Below are 15,925 nucleotides of genomic sequence, written 5' to 3' on the forward strand. Positions count from 1 at the left end.
CTCTCTCTCTCTCTCTGTCTCTGTCTCTCTCGCTCTCTCTCATTAAGATGCTGTAGCTCGTGGTCATTATCGCTGGCTTGCTGAAGGTGTAATTGGAGGTGGATTATCAGGTGAAATGGATGGGCGAAAGGCGGTGGTGTAAAGCACTTCTGCAGTAATTAACCTGTCTGTTAGGGGCAGACTTTATGGCGATAGCGTCAGGAGAAAAGACAGCTTTCATACAATAAGCTTATGCAGCCTTACAGTGATATACAACCACACTGTCACTTAGTTCTCCTCTCTCTTTCTCTCCCCCCCTCCCTCTCCATCTTCTTTCCTCCAGATACAAAGTTCAATTAAGGTCCTGCTGTTGCGAGGCATTAGTAAATAATGAAACAGATTTGGAATGACATCTCATTGCCATTCCAGACTTCCAGAATTTGATTCTTATCAGTGTTGAACTAAAGCACTCACTCTTTAACCACTGGAGAGTCTCAATACATGTCCTTAAAGATATACAACATCAAAAATGCTAATGCTGTTAGAATCCCTTATCTTGTACGTCCACTCACTGGCCACTTTTTTAGAGACACTTACCTTGTACATCCACTCACTGGCCACTTTATTAGAAACACTTACCTTGTACTTCCACTCACTGGCCACTTTTTTAGAGACACTTACCTTGTACATCCACTCACTGGCCACTTTATCAGAAACACATACCTTGTACTTCCACTCACTGGCCACTTTATTAGAAACACATACCTTGTACTTCCACTCACTGGCCACTTTATTAGAAACACATACCTTGTACTTCCACTCACTGGCCACTTTATTAGAAACACTTACCTTGTACTTCCACTCACTGGCCACTTTATTAGAAACACATACCTTGTACTTCCACTCACTGGCCACTTTATTAGAAACACATACCTTGTACTTTCACTCACTGGCCACTTTATCAGAAACACATACCTTGTACTTCCACTCACTGGCCACTTTATTAGAAACACTTACCTTGTACTTCCACTCACTGGCCACTTTATTAGAAACACCTATACTGTACTTCCACTCACTGGCCACTTTATTAGAAACACCTACACTGTACTTCCACTCACTGGTCACTTTATCAGAAACACATACCTTGTACTTCCACTCACTGGCCACTTTATTAGAAACACCTATACTGTACTTCCACTCACTGGCCACTTTATTAGAAACACCTACACTGTACTTCCACTCACTGGCCACTTTATTAGACACATACCTTGTACTTCCACTCACTGGCCACTTTATCAGAAACACATACCTTGTACTTCCCCTCACTGGCCACTTTATTAGAAACACCTATGATGTACTTCCAATCACTGGCCACTTTATTAGAAACACATACCTTGTACTTCCACTCACTGGCCACTTTATTAGAAACACTTACCTTGTACTTCCACTCACTGGCCACTTTATTAGAAACACCTATTTTGTACCTCCACTCACTGGCCACTTTATTAGAAACACATACCTTGTACTTCCACTCACTGGCCACTTTATCAGAAACACATACCTTGTACTTCCACTCACTGGCCACTTTATTAGAAACACCTATGATGTACTTCCAATCACTGGCCACTTTATTAGAAACACCTATGATGTACTTCCAATCACTGGCCACTTTATTAGAAACACATACCTTGTACTTCCACTCACTGGCCACTTTATTAGAAACACCTATGTTGTACATCCACTCACTGGCAATGGAGACACATGAGAGATGGGATTATAATTGCTGAGAAGTGAAAACGTGTAGAGGCTACTCTCCATGTTTTCCTCCTTGGTTGTGTTTTCAGCCACTTTAGCAGTCTTAGGTAAAATGTTCCTTCCGTCTTTTTAACTCTGGTTGTAAAATGGTGTTTTTTAAGCAGGATAGAGATGTTGATTGAATGTGAGTTTGGGTCTCTAGAGCACAGAGCAGCTCTTTTATCCTCTTCCACATGGCTTCACTGCATAGTGCTGCTCAGCTGGAGTTAAAATGCAACATGCTAAATCTGTCTTAAACTCTCCCGAAAGCGAGGGAGCCTCACATGTTGAGCAGTGTGGTGCCATGTGCCCTCTAAAATTACTATGCCTCACAAGTTTATTTACTTACTTCTCTCGTTGCCAGCTCTCTGACTGTCACGTTGTTTGCGTTTTATTTCACATTCCTTATTTCTGTTCATCACTACTGGAATATCTCAAGTAGACACACACACACACACACACACATGCTGGAAAAACCACTGGTAAAGCCGCTGGTGAAGCTGCTGTGTTAAAGGCGCTGGTAAAGTTACTGGTAAATTTACTGGTAAATCCGCTGGTGAAGCTGCTGTGTTAAAGGCGCTGGTAAAGTTACTGGTAAATTTACTGGTAAATCCACTGGTGAAACTGCTGTGTTAAAGGCGCTGGTAAAGTTACTGGTAAAACCACTGGTAAAGCCGCTGTGTTAAATGCACTGGTAAAGTTACTGGTAAAACCACTGGTAAAGCCACTGTGTTAAATGCACTGGTAAAGTTACTGGTAAAACCACTGGTAAATCCACTGGTAAAGCCGCTGTATTAAAGCCGCTGGTAAAGTTACTGGTAAAGCCGCTGTATTAAAGGCGCTGGTAAAGTTACTGGTAAAGCCGCTGTATTAAAGCCGCTGGTAAAGTTACTGGTAAAGCCGCTGTATTAAAGGCGCTGGTAAAGTTACTGGTAAAGCCGCTGTATTAAAGGCGCTGGTAAAGTTACTGGTAAAGCCGCTGTATTAAAGGCGCTGGTAAAGTTACTGGTAAAGCCGCTGGTAAAGCTGCTGGTAAAGCTGCTGTGTAAAACAGCGGGTTAAGCTGCTGGTAAAACCACTGTTAAAAGTCTTACAGTAACTTGCCCATGCTCTTTATGGCCAAATGTATTTATGTGTTGGAGATGGAACACATTGTACCTATTCTGATACCATCACAGTATAATCTGTTACATCTACACCTAACCCCCTCTAATCAGTACCATCAGAAATGTCCAGGCAGTCTGGTTGGCTGCTGCAGAGACAGTGACGCACATTGATATGGCACAGGGTTAAACAGTAATTCAATTATTAGCAGTCTGCACTCATTCAAACTGTTCAACACGGATTTATCTCCTACATTTAGATCCGCCACCTGCTGAACAGACATGACTGTACCTGTCTTCAAAATGTCACCTCACTTTCTCAACCTCTCAGTGTCAGCTCTCAGAGCTACTGGGGGTTTTGGAGCAAGCAGAAACTGGTATTCAGTTCAGTCCAACACGATTTATTTATACTGCACTTTCTACAATAATCCAGCCCCCTAATCATCCCTGGAGACACTGTCAGGGACAACTGCTTATTAACATGAGGATGAGTAGTGAGAGGCACCAGTATCTAAAAGAAGAGAAACGATCTACAAAACAATGAGAGGAACCAAGACTCAACAGGAGAAACTCTCTTAGAACATGATTAGAAAACACTATAAGGGGAACCAAAACTTTCTAGGGCTATGTTCAAACAGCACGTGAAAGTGGCCTGAATCCAATATTTTGTCATATGTGACACAGGTGTGTCTCTGTGACAGCGTGGATAACAAAAAACAGTCTTCTGATTTGGGCCACTTCTATTCTGATTTGGGCTTCTAGTGTTCTGATATGGACCACTTCTATTCTCATATGCACCACTTCTATTCTGATATGGACCACTTCTATTCTGATTTGAGCCACTTCGCTTCAGATTTGGGCCTCTTCTATTCTGATTTGGGCCACTTCTATTCTGATTTGGGCCACTTCTATTCTGTTATGGACCACTTCTATTCTTATTTAGGCCTCTAATATTCTGATTTGGGCCTCTGATATTCTGATTTGGGCCTCTTCTATTCTAATTTGGGCCACTTCTATTCTGTCATGGACCACTTCTATTCTTATTTAGGCCTCTAATATTCTGATTTGGGCCTCTGATATTCTGATTTGGGCCTCTTCTATTCTAATTTGGGCCACTTCTATTCTGATTTGGGCCTCTAATGTTCTGATTTGGGCACTTCTATTCTCATACGCACCACTTCTATTCTGATATGGACCACTTATTTTCTTATATGGACCACTTCTATTCTTATTTGGGCCTCTAATATTCTGATTTGGGACACTTCTATTCTGATTTGGGCCACTTCTATTCTGATATGGACCACTTCTATTCTTATTTGGGCCTCTAATATTCTGATTTGGGACACGTCTATTCTGATGTGGGCCACTTCTATTATAATTTGGACTTATTCTATTCTGACTTGGGCCACTTTCATATCTGACACACAGCAATGTCTAAACAGATTCCAGATTGAAATTCAAGCCACTTTTATGTCAGTCGAACTCAACATTGTCTAAGGAGAAGGGAAAAGGAACGACAGGAGAGAGGGAGGTTTTCAGTGGCAGGATAACGAGATAACAGACTGTATAAATATTTGGGGTGATGCCTCTATTCAAATAAAATGAGAAGGACCATATCGCAACCACTCCATGTTTGAAGATGTTCCTAAAAAATGTGTAAATGCGACCACAGGAGGGCGCTGCTGTATCAAAGGAAAATAAAAAACCTAAAAGCGCAGTTTATAGAAACCAAGAACGCAAACCAGAGGTGGGCGTGGCTGAATAATGTGCCTTTTTTGTAGTGAGCTCGAACTCATTCTCTGTATTTAGTCCAGCTGTCAGCCACTGGAACTTGATAGCTCCTGTGATGACTGTTGAACTTAGGTCACATGAAAACAGTAGTGTAAACAGCCTAAAAAAACATTGGATTTGGTCCACTTTACCTGCTGTCTGACCACTGACAGGAACCAAGAACCACTAGCTATACAACTTGTCCATTTTGTAGATAGCACTACTGTGTATGTCAGAAACCACATTCGCAAATTGTGTAGAAAGCACTGAACAACATGGTTGAGTGTATGGGATGATGTAGATATGGAATTAGCGCCATTGCTAACTATTGGTGTATAAGCTTCCAATCCATTCCATCTTATCTACATTAGCCTCGTAGCTCCAGTGCAAAACTAAAGGAGCAAAACTAAACCACCAAACATGCTTTGACTGATGAATCCTATTTAGGGTAAGAGAAAACCCATGTACTTTTGATTCTACATGTATTTATGTTATTCATTTAAACATACTCAGCATTGTGTGGAGGCATTTTCAGCAATATCAGGCCAGTTAGATAAGCAATTGGACTTAAACATGTACAGTATTTATGTATGTGTCCAATTTCCACACAGTAAAATTCTTTTGTTATATAAACCCATTATGGACAGAGTGGGCTCAGACCCTGTAGGAGTTCATTTAACTTTATAATGATACTCAAGTCTGCAGCTCTGCTCCACTCGTACATGCACACTTTAGCTCAGAGCAGTCCAACTCCAGTCTTGGAGAGCCAGTTTAACAGTGTAGCATTTTTCTACAGCCACAGTTTTCAGGCACAGAATCACCTGGGCAAATAGGACAATGGCCTATTTTGATCACCCTGAATAGACGACAGCTATGCACTTACCTATTTTGATGCGTTGGTAAAAAAAACAAAAAGAATGCTACCAGAGCGTGTTTAATGTTGGTTATGCTATAAGATTCATGACCAAATTAAAGGTAAGAGTCAAAACTGGAATTCATGCATTCATCCCCACTGTACTTTTGTCCGCGGTAGCGTGGAGGCAGCACCTACATTGACCTAATCTGAACTTTGTCACCTTCCTCTCACTTTAATAATGAACAGCTGAGAGATAGATAGACTGGCAACAAATTCAGATGGTACACTACCTACAGTAGGTCCTACATTTTGTAGCAATACAGCATAATTTGTCTTTGGGTACACAGTAGCTCACTGTGCTCCCAGTGCACATTAAAGGTTAAAGCAGCACAATGTAGTAGGGAGAATGGCGTCTCTATCATTGCAACTCCAGGCCGCATTGCTGCTACTGAACTATTGAACTTTGGTGGAGCTGCACGAGACCTCTGTCCAGAACTGTCTAAATCTGCGTAGCCCGAATCATAGTTTTGTGTGAAATCCTGTAATGTCACTCTACCACCTCAGTCCACATGCTTCTTACAGTGTCGGTTCTGTATTTCCTAGCTCAAAAATGCATATGTGAAGCGGTGGCTCAGTGGTTAGAGCACTGGACTATTGATGACAGGGTTGTGGGTTCAATACCTGGATTCGGCAAGCTGGTGTGTTGGGGGAGTTGGACCTTTGAGAGAGGCCCTTCACCCTCCCTGCCTACTGCTGCGGACATGTGCTCACTGTCACTGTGTGTGTGTGTGTGTGTGTGTGTGTGTTCACTGCACAGATGGGTAAAAGGCAGATTCCAGATTCCAGATTCCATCTGTGTCCAACACAAATGGTGAATATGGTTGTCTTGTCTAAGAAACTCGTGTGATGGGTCAGTTAGCTTCTCTGCACCCATCCTGGTTCTGGAGGTCAAGTAGGGTGGGCGGCAGAGTAGGATGCCAGTTGGATTCAGCTGTAGTGGGACGTTCATGATGAATTATTTACAATAAAGCCAGATACAATGTCACTTACCCACAAAAATTGTTAACCATCATACTTTTGTCTGCGCCACCCGTTCTGCATGTGTTTAACCCTCGCAGGGTTCACCTTATGTCAGCTCCAGTCACAGACAGCACTTTGTCACCAGAATGTGTGATCCTCACTGCTCGCTCTGTACTGGATGCATCAAAAGGAGCATTGAAGTTGTTGAGGGCATCGGCGAGGTTACTGTCGGTGCTGGAGATGAGGGAATTCCTCCCCCTGTAGTCAGTGGCAGTGAATTCGGTGCTCTGAGAGTCTTGGCTTTCCTGGCTGCCCTGACCACTGCTTTGCCACCTGTTCTGAATGCAAAATCATGACCTTTGGGCAAGGAATGGACCTCAGCATTTAGTCAGAGCTTCTGGTTTGGTGGTGTAGTGATTGTTTGAGTGATCACTATATCATCCACACACTTGCTTATGTAGCCAGTGACAGATGATTCATATTTCTCCAAGTCTGCGTGGCCTCCACATGTAGCAGCATCCCGCAGAGCTAAAATTGCTCTTTCTGGCCACACTTTGCTAGTATTTGTGACTGTATTTTTAGCAGTGGTTGGTGTATGGAGATCAGCTACATGGAGGAATGATCAGGAAGTCCAAGATGGAGGCGGGGGGCGGCTCTGTGTGCTCCCCTTGTGTTTGTTCAAGCATGGTCCAGTGAGTTCTGCCCTCTTGATGGAATGGAGATATCACCCACACCAATTATGAGATTCTCAGGGTGATTATTCTACAACAAACTAACCACGTCATAGAGAACCAAACAGGGCCCTTGTACATTTACATTGTTAGCATTTGGCTTCCTAGCACTCTTAGCATTTTTATAGCCATGGAGACCTACCTGATCATGGTACACAGCTAGGAGACTGTAGTGTTAGTAGTCTTACCCAAGGAGACAAGGATTGATGTTGTGGGGTGTGTTTACCAAGCTGGGAAAGTGTGGGAAATCGAACCCCCATTCCCCCAAGTCCCCTATAGGGAAGGGCAGTGTTATTACCCTCTACACTACACCAAACACTTAGTAAAAACTTTGCAGTTTTCTTTCTGACAATCATGAAGATGACACTTTACCGCTATGTATTCCCCTGCTGCAGATGAGCAGCTAGAAACAATGGAAGCATTCATGCATCAACCTCTGGTCTTCCCGGAGGACTGGTCTGTGACAGCCTGGAAGCAGGTCAGCCTGTCTAGTTGAACCACTGATTCAGGGATGTTCTCTTAGAGCCAAAATTCAGTATTAGAGTCAGAATGAGAACACAGCACTTCCTCATCTCTCACTGTGACGTCAGTCTGAGCCTGAGCAAGTCCATGTTGTTGTTAAATGAGCTAGCATTGTACAATAGCAAGGCTATGACTGGTCTAATCAAGTCAAGTGGGTCAAGTCAAGTGGGTTTATTGTCATTTCAACTACATACAGAGTACACAGTGAAACGAAACAACATTCCTCCAGGACCATGGTGCAACATAGACAGTGCATACAAGACACAAGTGCAACACAAACAAACAAGTGCGGACAGACAACACAACACAGTACAGACCAGAGAATAATAATAAATAATGACGGTAGTGTGCAAGTTGTGCAATGTGCAATAAATAGAGTCCAGTGAGGTAGTAAAGTTATTAGTGCAAATGCTTGTGCAAAAAATGCTTCCCATGTTATCTGGGTAAATGGTTGGAAAGAGAGAGAGAGAGGGAGAGTGTACATGTACCAGAAAGACATCAGTTCAGATATGGCTAGCTATTATACTAGCATAAGCATAAGGAGTTTATAAAGTTGCCTTCTCCCTTTGGGGCGTTTTCAATTTTCTGGTTGTGCTAAAACATGAACATAGAAGCAATTATAAAATCATGGATGTGAGGCATGGGCAGTTTTTGGTAGTTTTTACAGTATTCTTAGTACAGGCACTTGATTGTGTCTCACGTTATACTCTATCATGTTAAAGAATGCATGCATTCAGTATTTCAAGTTCCTTAATCTATAAATAGTAAGTATGTGACTTTAGTTGGGGTGAAAATTGCTCAGATGCAGTTTTTACTACCCTGTTATTTAGCCTCAGAATAAAATATGCTGATTTTACTTTTATGGTGGGCTCATGAAACACACAAACAAACAAACAAACAAAAAACAAAACAGATAAATACCTTTTACTGGCTGGTTTATGTCAACATATGTAGCCGGGCCTAGCCTAGCCTAGGTGAGCTTAGCATATCTTAGAACTGTAACGAGTTAAAATTATTGTAATGATTGTAAAGATTACAGAGTCTTACTGGACAGTGTTTCTGTCGTCTGTGGGACGTCTGGGTGTAGTGTGTGGTTAACAAACTGTACAGATTGTAGCTGGTCCAACTAGTTCAGCACCTGGCCAACCCTTTTTTTGGCTCTCTATGTGGTCCACACTATGATTCCCTGGCTTCAGTGCACAGAAGCCCACATCTGCATTTGCTCTAGTTTGCCCTTCTTCCTTCTGCAGTTGGCCTAGCACTAGCTTTTAGCCTCCTTCGCTTTGCTTTCATATTTTCCCAAAGTAGCCATTGCATTTAGCCTCAAAAGGTTTGCATGTTGTTGGTGGAATCCATTCAGAATGAGTCACTGGCCAGTGTACACCTCTAGATTACATCTTTGAGGCTCAAATAATGTAGACTTTAAAGCCTAAACCATCAAATAATTGGTTTGGTACAAAACGTGTTTATTTGACCATATGACCAAATATTTAAATGAGTCATAAATAACACTTTGCATATATTACTTTTTTTGTATCATAGTGGCTACAGCAGGAATTCGATGTCTGTGTGCATATTTCTGGTACATGCAGTGCGCTCCCCCACCAGGGAGCAAATTATTATTATCTAATAATTATGTAGGATAATACATTATTTACCTATTACACTGATGCTGCAAAGTTTGCAAAAAACGTAAAATATGTTAAAAAAAACAACATTTCCAACCGTTGACTCTAACTGCCTCAAAGAATACAAGGGAATGGCTGGGAAATGTTGCTTCACATAGATAAAGATCATCACTGAGTCACGTCCAGTGATTCCTCCAGTTAACCACATCTGCCAATGAGAGTTCACTATAGAGCCATCTAATTACTGTGTGGACTCTCGACTGCTTGGAAGCTCAATATTAATTAATGGGCCTGTAATGAAGGATGAAGTTGAAAGGAGGAAAGAGAACGTAGAACGTAGAGGCCAAAGTGCCCCTCTGGCGTCAAGAAGAACCTGGCAAAAACATTCAACTGAGAAATTTTAATTACCACTTTACAGAAGTTTCCAGAGATCCTTAGATTTTTAGAAGTTGGTATAATCGGTGATGACACGTCAGGCCAACTGAGGATAAAAGAGTGTTTTACCTGTAAAATATAAGACTGGTTTGATAAGATATAGAAGTCTGTAAGCAGCTGCTCTTTCAGTACTTCTTCTGACATCAAGGGTATTAATAAAGAGTTTGTCTTCCTGTACTGCAGCAACGGCCTCAATTCTACTGAAAAAAGCTTTACTACACTACATTGCTGTGAGGGGGATCTGATTGCATTCAACCTCATGAGAACTCATTAGTAGTGAGGTCAGGTACTTATATTGGATGATCAGTCCTGGCATTCCAACTCTTTCCAAGATATTGCATGAAGCCCCATCCGCTTCACAGTCCAGTACTGGAGGATAGTTTATACACCTCTAGCTCATACTAGCTCATATGTTATCAGAAGGGGTTATAGTTTATAAACCTTAAAAGCTTAAAAACTTAAAAAGTTCAGGTTTTAGGGACTGCTGTGGTGCCACAGTATCTATTTTTAAGATTGTTCCACACACTTATCCAGTTAATAGCCAGAACCTGTTGGGTATAATTTGGCTACAGTGTCTTGATTCTAATCAAAGTAATTATCTAGTTCTTTGCAGACTGTACCACAGACTTTCCCAGTTTATGGTTAGAACCTGTTGGGGGTAATTTGGCTACACTGTCCTGACTTTAACTCAAAAAAAGTATTCAAATCAAATGAAATGTATTAGTATAGTGCTTTTTACAACTGGTGTTGTCGCAAAGCAGCTTTAGAGGAATCAGTAATCAGTAAAAAGGCAAGAAATCAACAATGTAAGAAGACATAAAAACATAAAAAAAGACCCCCAGTGAGCAGCCAAAGGCAACAGTGGCCTTGGGAGGAACTGAGACTCATTAGGGGGACACATCTATCCTTCTCTGGTCAAACCTATTTATAAATTATTGACAAAGTCACAAAACCATCAAGACTGCTCAGGTGTGTAACATATTTACAATGATAATACAATAATCACTGTGCAGTATAATGTAATATAGTCACGGCAGTGATGTATATAAGTAATTATATTAAATTACTTTTGATATAATTATATTATATTAAAAGTAATTATTTAGTATTTTAAAGAAGTACCACACATTTACCTGGTTAATAGCTAGAACCTGTTGAGTGTAATTAGGCTACACTGTACTGATTTTACTCAGTAATTCATTACTATTTTGCAGTCTGCACCACACACTCTCCCAGTTAGTAGGTACTAGTATTAGTATTGGGTACTTTAGTGTATTTTTTTGGAACTTGCCATCAGGATACCCTAAATCATTACTTAGTACTGGAGTTTGTACCTCACACTTCCCTGATTCCTATCTAGAACTGTAAAAAAAAAAAAGCATTGTCATCATTTACCGTATAATTTATAAACACTCATAGCCCACCATTCATACGTAAACACCAGTGCAGCGTAGGCTAGCCCTGCTTTGTTTCTGATGGACCTCAGTAGCTCACATCCACTCACTTCAGCTTCATCCTGCGTTTAGATGCTTTTACGATCTGTTCACTTTCTACTTAACCAATGACTCAGCACTGTCAGAGCACCCTGCGACCCCACCCCTGCACACACACACACACACACACACACACACACACACACACACCATGACTAAGCACAAAGGGGAGTGGGAACTGTGACAGAAGGTGTGTGTGCGTGTGTGTGTGTATATGAGAGAGCACACAAGATCGACCCACTTCCTCAGATAACAACAATAGGCTTTTATATCTGGGCTCCACAGCGCTGCGCATTCACAGCAGGTCTAAATAAACCTCCTACGTCGCCCAGGTTTTAATCTTATTTGGCAGCTCTCTAGGCGGCCCACTCCACAGCTCTCCCTATGAAAGGAGAGGCCGAAGAGGAGTTGCGGTGGTTGGTTGAACTCTGAGAAAGACAAGAATAACACTCTAAGCTACTACGTGCTGCCACTGCGCACAACACTGCTAAGATCACTGACTACAAATACAAACAAGGCTGAAGTAGGCCGAGGCTGGGTTGTTTATTCAGTCTTTGAAACCATGTGGTAAAAACGATGTAAGCTTAATCGGAAACACAAATTAGGAGTAGATTAACCCCTTAACACTCCAAGGCTTGTCATACACTAAGGGTGTGTTACCCAGTACCTACAGGGACGTCTGTTCAAACTGGTGGGACTATTCTCTTGTAATAGACATTTGTAATAATGCTGTCAGCCTGCCGGCATTTCAAAGGCTTTTTGGGGTATATTATGTTTGTTCAGAAAGGCCTAATTACATTTATTTACTATGCATTAAAAATGATTCATCACAACCTTTATTAGTACATAATTAGAGGTCTGTTATGTGAATGTCATGACTGGCTAGATCAGACAATGACGGGTGAACACTCGCAGGGACGGTGCGATGCAAGACTGCTTTAATAAGCAACAGAACAGGGGTAACACAAGAAAACGCAGCAATACATGGAACAAGAACTTACAAGACGTGGATGCAAAGCTTAGGGATCAGTTGCTGTTCCCCGAGGCGACTCAGAGCAAACCAGAGCAGTAGTATTCTCATGAACGATGATAGCCCAGCAGGACCCTTGGAAACGTGACGGACTCTCACAGACGTCCTTGTGAAGAACTAACTAGACACTTGACTATGTGGACCTGATACAGACGCCAACTCACCAGGTTGGCTCAGAACGGCAACAGCCGAATTGAACCCAGAAAACGTGAAGGACTCCTACGGACATCCTCGTTGATCTCTAACGAGATGCTTGACAATACTAAGACGCCAGTGAGAATGTCAGCGTTCGCTCCCTAAATACCCCAGCCTCAGGTGAACCAAATCAATGAAACAATGAACACACGAATCAAATACACACGTGAATCCAACTTAAAACATGGCGTGATACAGGAACCGAATGTCAACATAAAAGTCTGTTATAACCTTCGTGAACTTGAACTAAAAAGTCCGTGACACATAACATGAACAGAACATCAATATAAGAGTCCTTGAACTTGAAGCCTGTGGACCGCGGCTCGGGACCGCCCCTGGGGTTGGCGGTGGCGACGCGGACCTGACACATCACTATCACTAATAATCACTAATAATCACTAATAATTGCATTACTAGTGGTAATAATGCACAATTAACACTTTGTTACCACCCTGTTATGCTAATTTCTGAGCTTTTTAATATGACATACATGCATGGTATTAGTTATTTATATGAACATCATCTGCATTTTGTTCAGTGCTAGAGAGAAATTCCTAGTGCATGTCAACATACTTAATACTTAACAGCTTAAGACTTTTATAATCACTAATACGTGAAACTGTGTTTTATATTATATATTCTCATCACTAATTAGGTACAAAAAGCACTAAATAAGTATAGAAATGAGTCACTGTCATGGTTCTTTGGTGGTTATACTCGTAATATTTTCACTGCAGTGTTAAGGAGAGAGCTGATTGTGCTGATTGTGAGCTGAGCATGAAATTACTTTACATGAAATACATCAAATCAATCAATGGATGCCTGATAATTACAGTTAAACAAAGATACGCTTGAGATATTTGCAGTAAACTGTAAAAAAAGTTTTTAAGCTAGATTGGTAGAGTTTGGTAGGTCCTGCTTTAGAAGAAGTGTCTCTAATGACTGTGTAGTTACACAAACAATCATGTAATTACAATGTAACTACTGATGGCTTATTCATTGTCACAGATCTGGCAGCTGTTTTTTTTAGATGGTCAATGCTGGTCTTTAGTGGTCAAGGAGGTAGGCTAGTTGGTTAGTTAACCAGCTCTTGAGTGTAATTTGCCTTTAATTTAGTCATGCTAGTCGTCCAGCTTGGTGATGCTGGCCATGCTGGTTGACCAGGTTGATCATGCTTGTAGACCAAATGAAAATATACCCTATGCTGGTCAGGAGCTAAGATGACCAGATCAAGCTGGCCAGGATGTTTTTTTTTCAATTGTTAGATATACTTAATATCAAATCAGACCAATCAGTGTGCTAAATATTTATTGTCTGCTCGAATACTAATGTTTTTAACACACGTTCAGACTCTTTTAAGAAATCTTTTTACAGTGTGGCTGCAAAGGCAAAGAGGCAAGAAATCCTATCGCATTTAGTGTCACTGCCTGTCAGCCACAGCGCACTAGTCAGGAACCTGGGGGTTATTATGGATGCTGAAGTTTTAGAATCACATTATTATTTAAAGAACTTTTCAAAACTCAGAAGTTTGATGCATAAAATCTCTGGTAAACCAGACTACTGCAATGCCTCAAAGACCTATAGGAAAACTCCAGCCTATTCAAAACACTGCAGCACAGCTGCTGACTGGATTAAGATAAAATGACCATCAGTTTGAGTCTTGAAGATCACTGTGCTCCCTGACGAATTCCAAAGAGATTTTAAAGTGCTTTTAGTTGTCTCCGGAATATTTTTTCCACCTGCTGACTATTCATAAACCAAACACAGCCCTCAGGTTATCAGATGCTGGTCTTTTAGTCCCACTCAAAGTCAGATGCAAAATGGAAAAAAAATGTTGCTGCTCTGTGGAAACGCCTGCCTGAGATGACCTCAGATCTTTCACCATTGTGTCTACTTTTATTTTAAAAAGCAAAACTGAGACCCTTTGTGCACTTCATTTAAATTCACATTATGTTCAGTTTAGTTTTTTTCTTTACATTTAATTTTTTCACTTGTCATTTGTAGTTGGTTTGTTTATTTTTAATGGTCGATTTGTTTTGTTTTTTATCAGTTTTGGTGAAATTAGCACATTGAGTCTGGCAAACACATTGGGTTGAGTTAGACTCAGTAAAGATGTCCTATATGTCTCTAAAGCCACTGATTTAAGAAATGTGTTGTCCCTGCATAGTGTTTTGCTAATTTTATGTGCTAAATTTTACTATTTTGGATCAGTGGTCTCAAATTCATCACACTGAAGACTCTCTCTGCTAGTCAGGATGATCTAACACTAAGATGCTTTTGGCAAACTAGGCCCTTCTTCATCTTCTGGTTATTTTAGGATGTGCTTCAGCAGCTAATTATCCCACTCCCTAAAGGCCCTGGGCATGGCCATCTCCAGAAATGAAAAGTAAAAGTAAATGTTAATGTAGCCTGAATGCTAATACAGCTAATTTAGTTATTTTACATTAGTTACTTAAGTGTTGCATTTGTCATGATCATTGATTTTGGTGGCATCTAATTAGATGATGTGTTAATAATGCAGTTAGTGAAGTCCCATTTAGAAGGAACATTCAGTTATATGGAGGGTCTGCATAAGCATTAAAAGCGTTTAAAATACTCACAATCATTGGCCATTTTATCAGAAACACCTTCCCTATAGGTCCTTATAGGTCCCTATAGGTTTGCTCTTGATTGTTAAAGTGAGTGTTATTACCATGGTAAGATCCACAGAGCTCTATGAGGCCTTTGGAGAGAAGGCTGTAGATGCAGATGAATCTGGGAAGAAATTTAAATAGATATCAGAACAATATGAAATCAGCCATTGCACTGATTGTCTGCTAAATCATTTACAAGTGCAACTGCTAACATGGTCAGGTCAGACTATCCTAGGAAGTTCAGTCCAGCAACAGACCACACAATCTCAACAATCCTAAAATGTCATCACAGGATCTACAAGTAGCTCTTGGTACAGAATCTACCATTAGAGCAAGACTGACGTTTTCCAGGGAATGCCTAAACTAAGACCCAGACATCAGCTGTGAAGCAAAGAGGAAATGTCATGGTTTGGGGCTGCTTTCCTGCAGTGGGGCCTGGAGAGCTCTCCAACATAAAGTCCATGAGGAATTCTTTATTGTATCAGAGGGCACTTGAGAAAAATGTGAGACCATCTGTCTAAAAACTCAAGCTGAAATTACACACAGCTGAAAGATGTCTGCATGGAGGAGTAGGAAATATAGAGCTGATGTCAGAGACTTGTAGAACAGGAAATGTTCAACTGCTGTTATTGTAGCAAAGGGAGGATATTCCAACTATCGGGGCATAGGCAAATATATTTAAAAAGAAAGGGTGTTCTATTTTTTTTAAACAACTGTATGTGGGTGATGGTCCATT

This window comes from Salminus brasiliensis, chromosome 2 (genome assembly GCF_030463535.1).
Source record: "Salminus brasiliensis chromosome 2, fSalBra1.hap2, whole genome shotgun sequence".
NCBI lineage: Eukaryota > Metazoa > Chordata > Actinopteri > Characiformes > Bryconidae > Salminus > Salminus brasiliensis.